The sequence below is a fragment of the Bemisia tabaci genome, chromosome 2, assembly GCF_918797505.1.
Source record: "Bemisia tabaci chromosome 2, PGI_BMITA_v3".
NCBI lineage: Eukaryota > Metazoa > Arthropoda > Insecta > Hemiptera > Aleyrodidae > Bemisia > Bemisia tabaci.
The window spans coordinates 24,384,751-24,399,270 of NC_092794.1; the positions used below are offsets into that span (position 1 = coordinate 24,384,751).

The 14,520-nt window shown below is 38.9% G+C and overlaps 1 protein-coding gene across 3 annotated transcripts in view; it reads left to right on the forward strand.

Annotated features, from left to right (window-relative positions):
- Positions 1 to 8,073: 8,073 nt before the first annotated feature.
- Positions 8,074 to 14,520, forward strand: part of path (solute carrier family 36 member pathetic) — an 81,645-nt gene continuing 75,198 nt past the window's right edge. For 2 of the 3 annotated variants that reach the window (XM_019040618.2, XM_019040611.2), the window contains exon 1: positions 8,076 to 8,379. The gene's annotated coding sequence lies outside the window, so the exon portion shown is untranslated. Of the gene's footprint in view, positions 8,380 to 14,520 lie in introns of all 3 variants that reach the window. The other variant, XM_072296989.1, reaches the window with a different exon arrangement.

Consider the following 14,520-nt stretch of genomic DNA (forward strand, 5'->3'; position numbering starts at 1 on the left):
CATTAGAGCACACTTTGTCAGGAAGTTTCTAAACTTGTAGTTCGAATTATTTTAGATTGGTAAAGTTACAAATGTGAATTCTTCTAAGTGACGGTTGATAAATGATAGCAGAATCCTTACAGGAAGGATGCGGTTATGGTGAACGCAGATGTTGCGTCTGCGGTAATGGAACGGTTAACTCCGGTGATTCGAGAAGTCAAAGTGAACCTGATAGTAGTTAAACCTAGTTGAATCTATTTCTTCTAAGATTCAGTTTCTGTTTTTTTAATTAGCACAGTGTTCATGAGCATTACAGTTGAATTTTACGGCAAATCTTTCTTACATCTTAGGCAATCTTCCTCTGTTTTGTGCTTCCTTTCCGTCCGTTACAGGAGACTTACAATTAGTTAAAATGAATATGGGTCTTTTTCATAGGAGTAATGCCTTAATCTAAGTTTGAATGTACCTTCATCGTCAAGGGCAAAGAGGGGAGTCCAAGCTTGTGATTTTTCGAAAACCTGTAGCATTAATTCCTCTGTTTTATTGAAACGGTCAGGTATGTTTTCTATGACTGTGATGTCTCTGCCTATAAGGGAATCATTCAACTTAAAACCTGTGAAGATAACAGAGATTGATGAATCAACTCTGCTAATTAAAGTCGGCATCATACTTATTAACGGATAATTATGGCTACTAACTTTTGAGCTCATGTCTGTCAATATATTTTCTCAATTCATAGTTTCTTTGAGGCATCTTTAATCCAGAATCAATGGATCACTAGACAAAGTTCGAATTTAAGCATTCTGATACATGTCTCTTAAACAGAATTTCACGCAGAACACGAGTCCTGCATCAAAAATTATTGACATTAATTTCTAACTAAGATATTAACGTTTTTATTTTACATTGGTTACTGGACATTTGATCTGCCCGGTCAAAGAAACACAATACTCCACAGGAGTCAAATTGTGTACTACAACGGTTTTGGCAGGCTTCTCCATCAAACATTGTTCATTTCCCACCCTTTATTAGTCGAAGTGTAAACAATTTGCTATAGCTGAGCCAAAGCGTCAAGATTGAGATTGCCATATTTTCATATCGCAGAGACTGCCACTGTAACGTTTAGTTTGCTGAATCAGAATACTTAACTTCACACCATGTCTAGTAGTCCATTGTCAGGAAATGAAACTAATTTCTGAGAGGGCTTTCATTAATTTATTTTCATGGAAGGCTTTGTGAATTTTCTGAATCCAAGACCTCTACCGGATGAGAAAGCTCGTGAATCGAGTAAAATGATTCCTTAAGAATATTGTTTAGAACCTACCAAGCCACTTAGTTTTCTTTGTCGATGAGACATGAGGAGCAATGAGATGGATAAAAATGTTTCAGGAGAAAGGTGTGTGCACAATTTTTAAGACCAATGCCATTTCTTTGTAGTTTGTTGGAGACCATTTTTATTTATGCAGCAATATTTATGAGAAAATTTGTGAACAATAATAGAATTTCTGAATGAGGTGGAAATGAAAATAAAACAGTCTAAGCATTTAAGTTGGATGGTGTCAGTGAGTAAATTAGTTTGTCACGAATTAGGAAATTCGTTGGTTAAAGCAATACACCTTCATCATTAATTTTGTGCTTTGGGTCCTTGAAAAAAATATTTAGAATTTAAAGAGAAAAAATATTCAAGCATAAATGTTCATTTATTCGTTTGTTGTCTGTTTACTGGAGTTGCTGGTTGCAGTTTGTGCTGTTACCTCATGAATTTTTTGGCTCATATTTTTTTCGTGTTTTCTACTGTATGTAAGAGAAAGGTAATTGCAATTTTAATAATAATCTCAAAGGATTTTGAATTGTTAAAAGGCGTGTAGATGTCCTGCTTTATTCAATAAATCATCAGACAAGGGACACTTAAAACTGTCTCAACTTTTAAACTAAATCTTCCACAAAATATTTTGCATAAAACACATTACATCATGAAAAGACAATGGACAACGCTCAAACTGCTTATGAATCCTTAGAATTATGAAGATTGAACCAATAATATATGCCAAGACGCTCTTAATTTCATGCATTCTGTTCTATTCTTGTATACTAATGTAATATAGTCTGTGGCGATTCTCACAGGTCGGCAACATCGAACTTTTCCCTTTTGATTGCATGGAAAACCATTTCAATCTATAGAAGCAGACTGCTTCACACACTATCAATTATTTATAATAGAATAAAAAAATGGAGCAAAAGCAGTGTTTCCAATGTGAAAGAATCCCCACTGAATATATGGCATATTAATAATAACTATACAGTGCATTTGTAATTATAGATTTCGACCGTGTAAGTCGGGAATCACATAACCTGGTTTGCGACAACGCAGACTTCCTGTCATACTTTGTTTTTAAACGGAAAACTACTCAACGGCAATTCTTTAAAACGGCCGTGATTTTTCTTCCCTGTGCAAAGGAAATTCTGTATAAACTCCAAGGAATGATGTCAATTTGATCTTTAAAGATATAACCCAGAGGCGGAGTTTTTCAGACGCTGCAAACGAGATATGTGATTGTAGACTTACGTTGTCGATATGTGATTGTCTACAGGAGAGGGAATCTTAGTGCTCAAAAACTCAACTTTTAAGTATTGGTACCAATGCATAGGGGAATTTATCACTAGAGCAGTGGCATACACTGAAAAACATCAAATCAAACCTAAGTTATGATAGTTTTAAGTTTGAAAACAATTTTGAGAAGAATCTATCGCAGGTTTCCGTGGTCATGGCTCAGAATTGTCAGACTTTGATGCTACATTATTATGCCCCCTGAAGAATGAACAGAACTACTTACAACTTATTTTATGAGACATCGTAAAATGTTCCTAGAAAATTTTAATTCAAATCTCCTCTCTTGAAAATGTTGTGACTGTACCGTTTTCCTTCTCCTGAAAGCAATCACATATTATATTATTGTAAATATGAACTGTGATTCATAACTTATTTTGCATGTGTCGATTCTCTTCTTATTGGATAGATCTTTTTTTTTTTTTTTTTTTCGTCACTTGCTTTCGAAGAGAAGATATACTGACGGTAAAACTGCAAAAATGCTTATTTTGGTTTGCAGCAAGGCAGTCCTACTGTCAAAATTCATTTTTTAAATGAGAAAATATTCAATGTAAATGTTGATGTTTCCTCCTTTGACAAAATGACATGGGAGTGGACACTTTCATCACCAACAATATGTCCTTTTTTTTCCAGTAAAAACGTTCGATATGGAGAAATGCTTCAGAGTTGACTGTGTATTTCAGCTCTTTCTAGGGCTGGAGCTGACATCACAATTTCTCAAACCTTTTGGTGTGTCCCTAATATTTAGTGTCGGTTTCTCTGTGCTCCTTGAACTCTTTTAATGCTTTGCCATTTTGCCTTTGCACAGTACACAAGGCCCCTTTGCCTTTGTTGCCCATTTATCAGCTATCTGCCTTTTCAGTCACAGTGCTGTACAAAGGCCTAGTTGATTTTCAGACCCTAGTTGTTTCTTTTGCTGCCTTGATAGTTATCTTGTCAAACCGAATTGATCAGTTTCTCCTGTTTCGAAAATTGGCAGTTACATCTCAATGCGAAAGATGAGGAAAAAAATGTATACCATTAAATGCATGAAAAGACCCACCATTGCTGTACAGTGTAAATTTAAAGCTGTTTTTCTCTCTACTGCATGAATGATGTGATACTTCTCGGTGATACTTACTTTAAGTAGACTTTAATTTTGATCTTGACTATCTCGTGAGTGATGGTGCATGCAGTGCTCAAACCTATAACTAACTGGTTAGTTTCTAGGAAGCATTTATTTGTTGCGCATGCACTATTTTAGTTGTCAGCTGCATCTTTTTAGGATCTTTTGACTTATCATTAAATTTATTTTCAATTGTTTTAAAATAAGATTTTTATTTTGTTGATACATTGCCTAGAAATTGTTGTGTTTTGTTAGTCATTCTCTGTTTTAGATATTAGATACTTGGCACATTGCTCTGTGCTGGTATGCCATCTAACATTATTTTGAAAATTTAGCCACCTTGTTTGCCTCTCTTTTCTTTTGTTGATCACAGTTTTGCTTCGCTTTGATACTTGTTTGGAGGGAAATCAAGAGGAGATCCCATTTTCATTTATACCTTCAGATGGAAATGAATGGCTATGACTGCTCTACTTTGTCATCTTGTTGAAAATCAGTTTGAGAAGAGATAAATCCTAATTAGCATTTGAATAAAGTATAAAATAACAAAGATTCTAAACAAGTCTTAGGTTTATCACCAATCAATAAGTTGAGACCATTTGATTGAAATATGTATTCCTTCTTTCTTTTTGAGTCATATCCCATATTCCTCTGAAAGAATGTCATAGTGTATGTAGGGTTTTAAAGATGATTGAATTTTGAATGGACGTATATGATTGTAAACAATGAACCCATCCTGAAATTGTTTCTTCTATTTACAATTGCTTTGAAAAAGTGGATATGTTTATAGATAGGTTTTGGTTGGTTTTCAGACTTTTTTTTTAGTTAAAAAGAAAAATTGCAATATTTTTGGAAGGGTTTCCTGGACTCATTAATATGGAAGGCACTACCATAGGGTTTTCATATCTAGTAGATCTAAATTTTATCAAAAAGGCATAAATTTGATGTTAAAAATTTTCGACCCCTGAGCTCCTGTAAAATTATGATTTTGCATCTTGAAGGTTATGGTAATTCATATTTTCAGTTTAAACTGCTGTCAGATAAGTTGTTAGTTGTTCATTTTTCATTTTTTATTGTCTTGTGTAATAGACCAATGCATGCATCTGTGCAAAATAGCGGAGGCGTCCACTGTCAATCCTCGATGGCCATTGGATGACGGCAACGCAGTCACTTGTGAACTGAAAGTAAGCAACTACCAACTTATCTGATGCTAGTTCTGGTAAATTGTTGGCCAATAATGATTCAGTTAGTTTCGTTTTTCTTCCACTCCTATTAAAGAATCCAGTTTCCAAATCATTTCAAGGGACTACGCTTTTTACTCTCTAGTAACCTTTCCTGCAGTGTATTTTGTATCTTGCATTGACACATCATCAAAATTGGTGAAATTACGAGGTAAAGCCAGTCTTATTATTTTAATTTATTAGCTCGACAAGATGCCTCTCTGATGATGATTTTCGTTTTCCAGGAGCTCAAATTGTCTTTATTTTGGATTTTCTGTGTTTTTTAACTTTTAAGACGTATAAATTAAAATTTGTCAATTTTTCAAATATATGCATACATTTTTTCCAATCTAAGTTCAGTGCTTGTTCTTGTGACTGTGTAGTTCCTTTCAATTTCATTCCCAGCCTTATATATATGAGATCATCAAATTTAAACACTTTATATACCTATTCCACATGCAAATTATATTTACAGTCAATGCCTAAATATCTGTGGCTAGTTCCCTTGCTGTCCTTCTGAATTTATTGATTAAGGAAATGACACATTTTTTAGTTCAAATGTTTTTATAACCTACAGTATTCATAGGTAGTAAAAAGCAAAATGATTATACTAACGTTGATTACCATTCTTTAAATAATCAAGAAACTTACACTACTGATTTTAAAAACTGAAAGTCTAAAATGATGAATTCAAATGCCAGCCGTAAAGATTTTTTTAACCTCATCGAAAAATGAATCATTCAATCTAGTAAGTACAAGGTGAAATTTTAAAGGAAAGGGAGACACAAAAGAGTTTTGAAGTTAGAAATGGACAAGATGTTCGATACGGCAAGTAAATGTAATGAAAAAGGAAAAAATCCATTAAACGCATCAGAGATATATTTACAGTAGGAAGCCCCATTCTAGAATCATATGTTGGCATTCAGATTCAGAATATTTTTGGTCGTGACCGAACGATTGGAGCCTAATTTTGCGACATGACATAACTAAATTTCATCAAAATTTACTGACTAAATGGCCTCTTTCGGATCCAATTTTGAATCCTGAGTTTTTGCGAGTAAGTTGCAGTCATTTTAATGATATTTTTATTAACCCCAATATACCGAAGTCAGGTCAAATCCATCTGAGGCTTGCTAAAAAAGCGTGCCCCGCAGATTATGGAAGGCCGATTCACGAGCTTCAAATGTGGGTTTGCAAATCTATCCTAAATTGGAATCAGTCATGAACTTGAAAAAAACGAGTATCAACAGTCGAAGACAGGACAGATGTATTCGGGCCTCTTTTTTAACTTTCCCTGAATCCAAGCTGTGACACTTCATTAAGGTAGCAAATAGCGGAGCATTGCGAGTTCACGCCTCGCGCCATCGCGCCTTCAATTTCGAAGATACAACACGGACATCCACTAAGTACATATAGTTGTATCTCTGCGCCGTCAATAATGCGCGTTCTTTCCCTTGCCCTATTTCCACATTTTCCACATTATGTTTGTTTTCGTTTCTCATTCGTAGTGGTGCTTCAAGGATTACGCTAATAACACATCCGAAGATAGAAGATACGTAATCTTGCCACGTTCTTTAACTCTTCTCCCGAATCTGAGCGACACCTCGTTGGCAGCATAAAGCGGAACTGCAGAGCATCGTGAGTTTACGCCTCGCGCCATCGCGCCTTCAACTTTGCAGATGCAGTACGGACATCCATCAAGTACGAATAGTTGTATCTCTGCGCCGTCGTTTACCTACGCGCATCCTTTCCCTTGCCCTCTTGTTTCGTTTAGTTTGTCTCATTTCGACGGTGTAAGTTCGCAACCACGTATCTCGGTTTGCGACGTCGCAGACTTCCTGTCATACTGTATTTTTTTAACGGAAAATTACTCAACGGAAATTCTTTAAAATTGCCGTGATTTTTTTTTGCTGTGCGAAGAAAATTCCGCAGAAACTTCAAGGAATGATGTCAATTTGTTCTCCTCTCAAGAATTAATATAGAGGTGGAGATTTTCAAACACCACGAACGAGATACGTGGTTGCGAAATTACGCCGTCGATTTGTAGTGGTGCTCAAGGGCTATGTGCGCAACACGGCCGAGGGTATGTAAGACGTAATCCGGCCTCATTCTTTTAATTTTCTCCCAAATCTCATTAGTAGCATAAAGCAGAGCGGGGTGGACGTCCATCTGGCGCGAATAGTTTTATCACCTTTAAATGTCTCTCATTTTTGCAACGCCTGAAGGTTCATTCTGCGTTTTTCCTTCGTTAATCAGTGCGCAAAGCTTCAGCTACTTACGGCGCGAATTCTGAAACCCTGGCTCTCGTCTTCTGCCATGCTAAGGAAAAACGCCGTATGAGCCAGCAGGTGTTGCCAAATTTCCTTCGATAAAATACGAATTTCCTGGTAAACTTATGAATATTTTTCTTCCAATTTTTCAGAAGATATTCTTTGTATTTTGATCTAAAGTTCCTGAAAATTTCAAGGAAAAATATCCATAACTTTCCTCTTATTTAAGGGTGGTTTCACGATAACTGGAAAAGTTTTGTCGCCGTAACAGACAACACATTTTTCGGTCATATTTTTAGTAATATTGATAACCACTCGATTTTTTTTACATTAATCTACACAGGGTCACGTGTTATAACGCTTCTCAAAGATTTATTGCTCTTTTTTCAATTTCAATATATTAATGGCCAAAAATGAGTTGTCTCTTACGCTGACTTTTTACCGCGTAACAGACAGCACATTTTCGAAATTTACATAATATTAATTGAGAAGCTGAGTAATAAATCATTAGAAGGCGTTATAAGACGTAGGTAGCCCTTAGGAGATTTATGCGAAAAAATTCGAGTGATTATCATTTCTACTAAAAATATGACCAAAAAATGTGTTGTCTGGAACGGCGACAAAACTATTCCAGTTATCGTGAAACCACCCTTTAACATTGTATCGAAGGAAATTTGGCAACTCTCGAATGTTCATACGGCGTTCTTCCTTAGCACGGCAGTACAAGACCGTGGACGGTAGAGAGCTCTGGCGGATCGGGGCGAAACGCGTGGCGACGCGACGCGAGACGCGACGCAGATAGCGGGAACCCACGATGACCCACGGCTACGGCTACTCACCCCTGCGCCCCTGTCCCCGCGTGGCTGAAACCCAGCGCCGAGCGCGCGCCCTCTACGCGAAGCGCGAGATCCAGTTTTACGTAGCGGCCGTGTGCGTCGTCTTTTTCCGCGGATCCGCGCACTGCGTGTGGCGCGGCGGCGTGTCTTCCTCGAATAATCTCGTGTCGCGACTATTTTTGCCGGTCGAGTCTCGGCCGAAGCCGCCGAGCCGAATCAGTTGGTGGGTTCCCTGCGTGGTAGTCGCCCGACCCCAATCGATCCCGAACCTCGCTCCCGAGTCAGTCAGTGCACGTGCTCCCCGCAGTCGCGTCCTCGTGTTGTGATTCGGCCGCCGATTCTCGATTCCGGATCAGCTCCGAAGGTACGTACCTTACAAGGTTTACCGAGAAATAAGAGCGCATTAAACGAAAGAAACTCAAGATTGTCAATATCTGAATAATGGAGACTTCGCACACAAAAATTGTATTGCTTCATCTGAGAGTGCTTAGCGAGCTGAGTTCGCGGTATTTTTCATAATTTTTCCTGATATGGGAAATTGGAGAAAAATTGATTTAAAATTGAGAAAATGTGCCGCCTCATGACGTCATCTGGCGGCATTTTCTATTTGAACAGATGTGTTGTAGCAGATTAGGTTCTTTTTGATTTTCAAATCGCCAGACAAATCGTGGTGTGACGCTCATGCCAATTGGAAAAAATAATTTGTTCAGTTTTGCACACTATTGTATATTGTATGTTGAGTTTTTCCGGGTTCCGGAGAAACGATTTCCTGAGATGCTGGGGGAAACTTGGAAAAGTCGATAAATTTCACGCATGCAAAGAAATCAGAGAAGAGTCCAATTTTTTTTTTTTTTTTTTTTTTTTTTTTTTTTTTTTTTTTTTCACCAAGCATTAAATTTTGTTTATCCGTCGAAATTTTTATAGGACATGGGTCCAATCGTACCCACTGACTTGTATAAGAAACTCTATTTTTGTGGCGCAAGAACGTGTGACTTGTATCTCGTGTGACGCATTTGTGGTGCCCATTTTCAGTTGCTTTTTAAATTTTTAAAAACGTAAAGAAAAAAAAATAAATCTAGGTCGATGATGACTAACCACCGCTATCATTTGAAATTCACAAGGACTGCAAAAAATTCAACGATAAAATATACCTAGTGCCGACAAAGGTAGTGTAAAAAAAAGCAAGGCTTTTAAGGATGCGATAACGCTTTAGGACAGGAAAAGAGATTAGCATTTGACCGTTCAGTCACTGCTTTTTAGACCCACTTTTTTTTTGTTTCGCTGTCTTTTACGCACCCCTAACCCAGGCGAGGCCTGGCAGAGCCGCGAATTATATTATTCCAGCTCTGAGCTCAATCCTCTGTTGAAATTGGAATCGTGTTCCTGGAAAGTGGCTGGGTGTCTGGATAGCTTGACGTCCCAGTGTTGCCGAGTTTTCGCGGAATATTTAACAAAAATTAGAGCTATGTGCGAATGCCACTGAATACACGTGTCACTGGTGTATTTTCAGCACCAAAAAATTAATATAAGCCAGTACTTATTTGCGCTACTAATTATCATGAATCTATAGTATGGCAATCGGAAACTCCAGCGAATAAAAGATATTCCAATTGCATGTTTGTGGTTCGAGCTGAAAATGTAGTTTTATAAATCCAACTATCTTTCGCTCGATTCCTTAGCAGAGGAGTATTGCTGTTCAAAATCTATAAAATCTGAATTTTTCCAGTCTCTTTTTTTCTTCATTTTTCTTAAAAAATAATATCGCCCTACTTCATTCTCAGGAGGTATTAATAGTTTCGATTGATGTCATATATAAATGAAAGTGCTAAACAGCGTCATAATTTCAGTAGGAGGGATCTTAAAGCGAACGTCGATTCTGTGTAAGAGAGATTTACGATGACGGAGCGTCCGACGGTTCGAAGGGGGGGGGGGGGCATTGAAAATTCAGCAAATCCTATTCATTTCATTAGTCTAAAATGTACTCTCTCGATGTTCTCATGCGATTTTTATCACATGGACGGTAGAAATTCCTAATAAATACTACGCGAAACACTTTTTCCGACGGGAAGAATTGTTTGATAAGAACTAACGCTCTCCTGAATAATGTCCTTGAATATATGTTAATGAACCTAGAATTACAAAAATGGAGTCATTAATCTGTGTGCATAGGTAGGATGAGGCAATACGCCGCCAACTGTCATTCCGGCCAGGTAACTCAACGCAAACGTGATTGTAACGCCTTCATGCAACTATTCGAGCTCCAACGATGCCCGTGGTGCATACACGGAAATATGAAGGCGTCCCGGCAACTCATGCCCGAGTAGCGACACGCGAAAGTGGGACGCGGCCTCTTAAAGTGCGCTGCGGGCTGATTTTTGAAATTCATAGACAAATCTATAGACAAAAGACAAAAGGGGTATGGAGGGATCCTATTGGTGGAAGCGGGTCGTTGAAATAGACAAATGAAGTAGGTAATAGACTAACTAACGGTAACCCACGAGAGATATTAGTCCATCATTAACCCCCTTAGTCTATAAGAACCACCCATTTCAACCTATAGGATCGCTCCATACTCCCTATATCTTCTTTGTATTTAGCTTTGTCTATATAGCTTTGTCTATCAAGTTCAAAAATCAGCCCGCACCTTAATATTGAGTTGTTTCGATTCTATAAACAAGAAACGATGTCAAGTCGCAAGAGTATTTCCGTGCAAAGAAAATCCCCGTATGAGCATTCTTATATCGCCCAATCCCTTCTGATAAAATAAAAATGTTTTTGCTAACTTGAGAATATATCTCCTCAGTTTTTCAGTGAATTTCACTCACAATTGGACGTATTTAGACCAAAAGAAACTATTCACAATTGAACAAAATCAAAAGGAACGCAAACCACACAATAACTGCTCACATAATTACTTTTGATTTAATTTATTTGCACATAAATCTTTTAACCATGAAAACGCTCAAAGTAGACTGCGCTACGTTATTAAGACCCACTCTGTATAGCTCTTTGTAAAAAAGACGTATGTGCTATCAGTTTTCCTAAAATGATTGGATCTGCGAGAAATGAACTCCCGTACTGCAGATTGCGGTCCATCTATATCTGAAAATTAGGAAGGAAATTTTACTACACGCTCTCAAAATTAGATATTTCATTAAAGGAACTTTGGTGGCGTGAACTTGAACCTTGGGACGTCTCAGTGAAGGATCGATCGGCACTTATTTAGGCACTCAACATCAGCTACTTCTGCATGCGCGCCGCGGATGATGACTGCTGCTGTCGGGAAAAGATATCCGTGGCGCCTTCAATTCCGTGTATAGGTAACATGGACATCCCAGGGGCACGAATAGTTGTATCAAGGCGTTAAGATCAAGTTTACGTTGAATTCGCTGGTCGGGGTGGTAGTTTGCGGCGTATCATTCGATTTCAAGGAAATTTACAGGATAGCATGTTATTATTAATAACGTTTCTCCGTCAAGAAAACGGAAAAACGCTAATGCTGTATTATTCCGACAGAACGGAGGGAGTCAGAAATGCGGAATTGCAAAATTTCATCCCTCCCACGTGCGGTGAAGATGCGAATGGAGGTGCACGGACATTAGGCAACGCTGTGGCGGCACACCCTCGTGATGGGTGGATGATGCAATACTCCTTGCATGTTTCAGTCGGGGGAGCCGCCACGCCGCGCCGGCCGCGCCAACCCTTGCGTCAAATAGTGATGAGAATGCCATGCCGGTTGCCGGTGCCCGCGTTAAGCCATGCCATGTCGCGGAGCAGCGTTACTTACTCGCGGTTTGGGGTCAACGAATTATCGTGATCAATATTTATGTTCAATTTCAGTCACTCTTCGGTCGCCTTTTCCTCCCGGCCCCGGCCCGGCCGTTCACCCTCACGCTTTTAAACCCTGTCCAAGGTCATGTTCACGCTATTACCCCGACTCACCACCAGCCCATTCCTAATGCTCCCGTTTTCCGGCCTTGGGTTCCGATTTCGGAATGGAGATGTTGCATGTGTGAGGGATTTACGATTTGACCATTGATTCCTACGTAAAAGTTCGCGAGAAACACGATGGTGCCACTGGTTTTCTTTGAAATCATCTTCCAAGCTCAATAAAAGCTCTCAAAGTGAGGCCAAAATGGAGGGGATATCCCATCCTACCCTGAGAGTCCACCTCTACATCAAAACAAACTCTCCATGCAAAGATAGGGAGCAAATACATTGACAGGGCTGCCACTTTATTTGGGGACTCCAAAACTGAAAACACGGCATCACTGCTAATGTATTTGCTCCCTATCTTTGCATGGAGAGTTTGTTTTGATGTAGAGGTGAACTCTCAGGGTAGGGTGGGATACCCCCTCCATTTTGGCCTCAACTTGAGAGCTTTTTTTGAGCTTGGGAGTTGATTTCAGAGAAAACCAGTGGCACCATTGTGTTTCTCGCGAACTTATACATAAGAATTAACAGTCAAATCGCAAATCCCTCACACATGCAACATCTTCATTTGATGCTCCTCTTGTGGAAATATTGACGTCAGAGAAAAACTGGATTTGGAAAATAAGATGTGACCCAAGACACGAAAAATAAATTTTTAATACCTACACAGGTATTGATGATTTGAAATGAGGTGTTGCGGTGCTCCCCTCAGAGGGTTGTGCCCCTAGGCTATAGACTATGTAACACCGGAAAAAAAAAACAAATTGGATCTAGAGTCCAGACTCTTGAAAACATTGACAAGGAAAAGGACTCTTGATTCAATGATCGTTAAGCTTAAATCAAAAGGAAATCCGTTCAAATTAAGGGGTTTGGTTCTTGATTTAAGCTTAAAATCTGATTGAATCAAGAGTATTTTCTCTTGTCGATGTTTTTAAGAGTCTGGACTCTAGATCCAATGTGTTTTTTTTCCAGGGAACCTGATGGTAAATCTGGCCCTTCAGTGCTGCCGCGCTAAGGAAGAACGCCGTATGAGCCATCAAGCGTTACCAAATTTCCTTCGACAAATTACGAAGTTTCAGGAAAATTCGTGAATATTCCTCTACCGATTATCAGAGGATTTTGTTCGTAATTTGATTTAAAAATTCCGAAAATTGTGAGGAAATATATCGATAACTTTCTAAAAAAATTGGCAACTCTAAGATGCTCATATGGCGTTTTTACCATAGAGAAAAAAAGGAGGTGTTTGCATCTTGAGGTTTGTTTACTCGGTGGCGTAGGTCGTCACAACCTAGCCAGCGAAATCCGGAATTCGAAATACGAAAAACGGACCATAATGTCCCATTTTTTTTTTTTTTGCTTAAATCGACTCATGATATAATTTGAAGCACTTTTTATAGAATGACTTTTTTCCATAAATTACACCATTTCCAAGGAAATCGATGATAAAAGTCGCTGTACCGACCTACGTCATCAAAAAATCCAAGATGCCCGAAATGCAAACACCTCCTTTTTTTTCTCTATATGCGTTTTTACTTCGCACGGCTGAGTGGTCCGGTGTGCATTATTACAAATCGGCGTATTTTGAGTCGTAACTTTGCCGGGAGCGTTAGCAAAAAATCCTGCAGTTCTGGGTTCCGAGTGCGAGCAAGTGTCACATGAGTTCCGAGTCGAGTCGTGTCAGGTTACTGACGCATGTCGAAGGTTGCAATCTCGTCCCTATTTGCTCGAGCACTCACGACAGACCCGTTGAATTGCATTAAGTCTCCCTAAAATACTTCAGATAGCAGCCGAATCTGAATGATATCGTCCTTAAGTGGCCCGGATCCCCTAAGTCGCTGAAGCAAAACATTGGTAGCACTTATCGCGGGATTTCTATACCTACCCTGATTGAGAATAAAAAGTGATACTCGTAATTTACGCACTCGTCCGATTGTTAAGCTTAAAATAAAACCCTCTGTCCATGAAAATTGGAATCGCTCCGCGAAACCGTGAAATGTGCCCGGAAAAAAGAAAGAGTCTCATATTAGTCGAGAAAATTTAAGTAGGGTAAGTAGAAAAACCTCGAGGACGAGCGGAAAATGTACAGGAACGCTAGAAATTTTAACAGGAAGAACAGGGCATTTAGGAAAACAGGAGGAGGGGCATTAATGAAGGCCGTTTTTGCCCGCCTCCACCCCCCCCCCCATATTGTTGAATTTCCTAATCTCTGCCATTTTTCTCTCATTGAAGGTCCATATATTTAGGAATGCATCATGATTCAGTAATTTCCGGTCTCATTTCAGGTCTATTATTGGCCTAAGCATATGTCCGAAGGCCAATTTTAACGGAAAATGTGGATTTTTCGACTTTCGACCACGAGTCCGCATAACCCACATTTTTATACCTAAATAGGCCTTTAGGCCCATGTTTAGGCCAATAGTAGACGCGCAAAGAGACCGAAAATGACCAAATCATGATGTATACCGTAAGATAGAGACCTCCAAAAATCAATAAGTCGTCAAGTTGAGGAAAATCGGATAGTATCGATACGGCCTCATTTCAAGGAAAAACAAGACAATTTAACAGGAAAGAG